Source organism: Abrus precatorius, unplaced genomic scaffold (genome assembly GCF_003935025.1).
Source record: "Abrus precatorius isolate BTA unplaced genomic scaffold, Abrus_2018 Scaffold5, whole genome shotgun sequence".
Classification (NCBI taxonomy): Eukaryota; Viridiplantae; Streptophyta; class Magnoliopsida; order Fabales; family Fabaceae; genus Abrus; species Abrus precatorius.
Genome location: NW_020874395.1, coordinates 22,467,873 through 22,472,560, shown reverse-complemented (window position 1 = coordinate 22,472,560; position 4,688 = coordinate 22,467,873). Strand labels below are relative to the sequence as shown.

The following is a 4,688-nucleotide window of genomic DNA, read 5'->3' as shown; positions in this document are numbered from 1 at the left end:
ATTCCTTCTCCTACACCACCAACACCTCAAGATAATGGCTGAATAAAACATGATGAGAACTTTAGGGGATTATGCAGTGCCTAACATGCATGGATACAACTCCTCTATAGTCAGACCTACTACACAAGCCAACCATTTTGAAATAAAACCAGCTTTACTTCATTTACTTCAGCAAGATCAATTTTCTGGTTCAATTTCGGATGATCCTAACTTATATATTTCTAACTTTTTGCAGCTTTGTGACATAATAAGGATGAATGGAGTTAGCGAGGATGCAATTAGATTGAGATTATTTCCATTTTCATTAAGAGATAAAGCTAAATGTTGGCTGCAAGCTCAACCACAAGGAAGCATCACCACTTGGGGAGACCTTGTCAATAAATTTCTTACCAAGTATTTTCCACCATCTAAAGCTGCCAAACTAAGAAGAGAAACTACATCATTTGTGCAAGAAGGGGAATCTTTATATGAAGCTTAGGAGAGGTATAAAGAATTATTGAGGAAATATCCGCACTATTGCATACTGGAATGGATGCAGTTGGAAACTTTCTATAATAGAATGAGTCTAGCCACTAGAACCATGATTGATGCAGCTACGGGAGGATCATTGAATACTAAATCATTGGAATAAGCTCAATGGATTATAGAGATGATGGCTTCATCTATGTATCAAAATTCTAATTCTAGATACTCTACAAGGAGTGGAGGATATGAAGCTAAAATTCCTGAGACTTTTCTTGCACAAAACCAGTTGCAAAGTCAAATGTTTTCAGAACAAATTGCTGCACTAACTCAACAAATTGCTGGACTCATTCTATTATAAGCAACTGATAGGCTACTCCAATCCAGAACATTTGACTTGTGATTTTTGTGGAGGAAATCATGTCAATGATGCATGTGATGCACCAACAAATGAACCTCAAGAACAAATTAATTATATGGGAAATTTTCAAAGACAACAACCTTCATTCCCACCTGGTTTTCAGTATCCTAATAGCAGAAATCAGCAGTACTCTAATTGGAATACTCAGTATCCTAGCAATACAGTTGTTAATCCAAAAGAACAATGTCAAGCTGTAATGACTAGCAGTGGAGCTGTTGTGGGGAGTCCCAAACCTGCCGAAAAAAGAGGAAATAATTCTGCTATAGAGGAGAAATTAAAAACTGATCTGGATGAAGGAAATTTTACCTTGCTGAAAAGAGAAAATTCAGAAAAGAGAGTTCTCCAAGGGCTGTAAGGAAGACAAAGAGGCAAATACTTGAGGAAGCTAATCAGCCTATTGATGTGGAGAAATACAAGAGACTTCCTTACCCTCAAAGAATGCCCAATCCAAAAGGAGAAATACATGAGTTGTCTTTGACAAATATTTTGGAAGTGGAGTTATTTGATGTGTGGGGGATTGATTTCGTGGGACCTTTTCCCACATCTTTCTCTCATGAATATATTCCTATGGCAGTTGATTATGTTTCTAAGTGGGTGGAAGTCATTCCAATAAGGACAAATGAAGCCAATGTGGTAATTTCTTTTATAAAAAGGAATATCTTTGCTAGATTTGGAGTGCCTAGATTTTTAATAAGTAATGGAGGTGCTCATTTCTGCAACAAGCATCTTGAATCAATTTTAGTAAAGTATAATGTAAAACACAAGGTTTTTACTCCATATCATCCACAAAGAAGTGGACAGGTTGAAGTGTCAAATAGAAAAATTAAACAAATTTTGGAAAAAGTGGTGAATAATTCAAGAAAGGATTGGTCAAAGAAGTTAAATGACTCTTTGTGGGCATATAGAACTGCCTTTAAGACTCCAATTGGTATGCCACCTTACCAATTAGTCTTTAGAAAGACATGTCATTTACCTTTGGAGCTTGAACATAAAACATATTAGGCCACTAAATGGCTGAATTTTGACTTGGCTAGTGCAAGAGAAAAGATAATTTTACAGCTATATGAGCTGGAAGAATTTAGGCAACAGGCCTACAAAAATGTCAAACTGTACAAAGAAAGAACCAAGAGGATCCATGATAATTTCATTCTAAAAAGAGAGCTCAGACCTAGACAACAAGTTTTATTTTTTAATTCAAAACTAAAATTATTTCCAGGGAAACTTAGATCAAGGTGGTCTGGACCTTTTCTAATCAAAGAAGTATCTCTCTTTGGAGAAATTTTAATTGAGGATTAGAAGATAGGGAGAGAATTCAAGGTCAATGGCCAAAAGTTGAAAGTTTATCATGAAGAGGCATTCACAAAGAACATCTTTTATGTTAAGTTGATTTCTCTTGAATGAGAAACATAAGGCGTCAAGCTAGTGACGTTAAAAGAGCGCTTATGAGAGGCAACTCACATTTCTAACCCTTTACTCTTGCTAGAATCTAGTTTAGGAATTTTTACTTTTAGTTATTTTTGAATTTAAAAAAAAAAATCTGCATTTTCTGAATTTTTAGTTGAAAGTAATAGTGGAGTATGATTTTCATATTAATAATGAATCACATTGTTAATTGTGTTTGCAGATTTTGATTCAAGTAAAAACAATGTGTGGAATTGTAGTTTGAATGATGCTCATCAAGTATGTAAAACTTTGAGAAAGAAAAGTTGAGGCTAGAAGTTCATTCCTGAAGTTGATCATTCAAGTAGACACTTCAAATGCATAAAGTGTCTATGCAGAAGTCCATTGATTCTGATGTTTGTAGTGAAGCAAGCGCGTAGCTACTCTACCCACTTGAAGTGGACACGCGCAAATTTGCGCCGACACTCTAATCACTAAGAGTGTCCATGCGCAAGGCTATATAGCAAAAGTTGAAAAAGTGGCTCCTGCGTGGCTACTTCAGGCATTTAAAGTAGCTACGCGCATGTTTGCGCAGCTACTCTACCCATTTGAAGTAGCTACGCGCATCTGATTGAAGCAAGGGCATTGTTACTCTACCCATTTAAAGTAGTTACGCGCATCTGAGCGCATCTGTGCACTGCTACTCTACCCATTTGAAGTGGCTACGCGCACAGGTCAGTAGTTTTAAGTGTTCATTTCAAAAACTTAAAGTGGTCACGTGATTTGCACATTTCCATTTGAGTAGACACTCTGAATGCTTAGGGTGAACATGCTCACCTTTGATTCATTACAAAATTCCCAGCGTGGCTACTTTCCCTATTTAAAGTGTCTACTCATTCTGCGCAAGCATATAAACCTTTCAAAGTGATGACGCAGAGGCATCCAAACCCTAACCTTGAAACCCAGCTCTAAAAATTTGATTTTCCTACTCAGTTTTAATTGTGTTCTTGTTGATTATCTATTTCTTCATCATCTGCGAGTAGGATTACATCATTTATGCACTTCAATTCTAGGTAATTTTTCCTCTAATTTTAAAATTTCTGATTAGGTTCTTCAGAGCGTGAATTGGGGAAATTTGGGAATTTGAAATTGGGGGAAATTTGTGTGAAATTATTGATTCGAATATAAAATTGAAGGTTAATAAGGTTGATTCCATGCTCAATTTGTAATTTTTAATTGAAGATTAATGCTGCATGAAGGATTTTAGTATGAACATGTTGCTACACTTGTGCTTAACTATGAGACATGATTTCTGAAGCAAATTCTTGTGAAATTTTTGCATTTTAATATTTGAAATTGCTGGAAATATTCTAAAATAATTTTTGATTAATCAATTATGCAGAAAAGGGTTTCAGAATGAATTTCATAAGTACTAATTATGATTTTTAGCAGTGAAAATCTTTGAGCTGATTGTTCTAAAATTTTTCATCTAATGCACTACATTGATTGATTCTGAATTCCACATTTTTATCAATAAATATTGCTTCTGCACATGTTGCACATGAAAAATAGGGGTTGAGCTGAGCATGAACATACATTTTGCACCTATACATTGATGCAATTATAATGAATTGTTAATGATTTGCAATTGTTGATGAATTGTTTAAATTGTATGTAGCCCCTGGACACAATATTCTCTGTGTTTCAAATTAGAAAAATTGCTAAGATTGTTGTAATACTTGTTACAATTTTATCAAGTTATGAAATTCATATCTTTTATATTAATTTGTGATTTCAGCAAAAGACATGGCAAGCACACCTAGAGGAACTCCAAGATCTAAGAGGAGAAGATTCTCAGCTAGTCCTTCTTCAAGGACTATACCTAATCATGATCCTAAATTCAGGAGCAAAAGACATGAGAACTACTTTAAGGCCAATATCTTGGGGAGGAAAATAGTTCAAGATAGGAATTTTGATCTAGCTAAAGGAGAGCACTCTGAATTTTGTAAACAGATTCAGAAAAGAGAATGGGAGATTTTTACTACCTTAGCTGGAAAATGGTCCAAGGATATTACACAAGAATTCTATGCTAATGCCTTAAGGACCAAGGGAGACCATCTACCTCCAAATCACATGTTGTTAGAGGTACTATAGTGGACTTTTCTGCTGAAAATATTAACAAAGTCCTGAAGATCACTGTGGAAAAAGAAGAAGGACAACAAAATTTCTCAAATTTTGGGAGAATTATGGATAAGGATTACACTGAAATCCTCCATAAAATTGGCAGACCTGGAACTACATGGGAGTTGACTGCAAGAGATTAAGCTAAAAACATCTCTACTTCAAAGAATATTCTGACCAGAAATCTGCTGCCCTTTGCAAAAGTATGAAGTATTTTCATACTCAACTTATTTATGCCAGTGAT

The 4,688-nt window shown here is 35.2% G+C and overlaps 1 non-coding gene across 1 annotated transcript; it reads right to left on the bottom strand.

The window, feature by feature from the left end:
* Positions 1–418: 418 nt before the first annotated feature.
* On the bottom strand, positions 419–522 carry LOC113868242. The gene has a single exon (XR_003505264.1). It is a non-coding gene; the product is annotated as a small nucleolar RNA R71 (small nucleolar RNA).
* Positions 523–4,688: the final 4,166 nt, after the last annotated feature.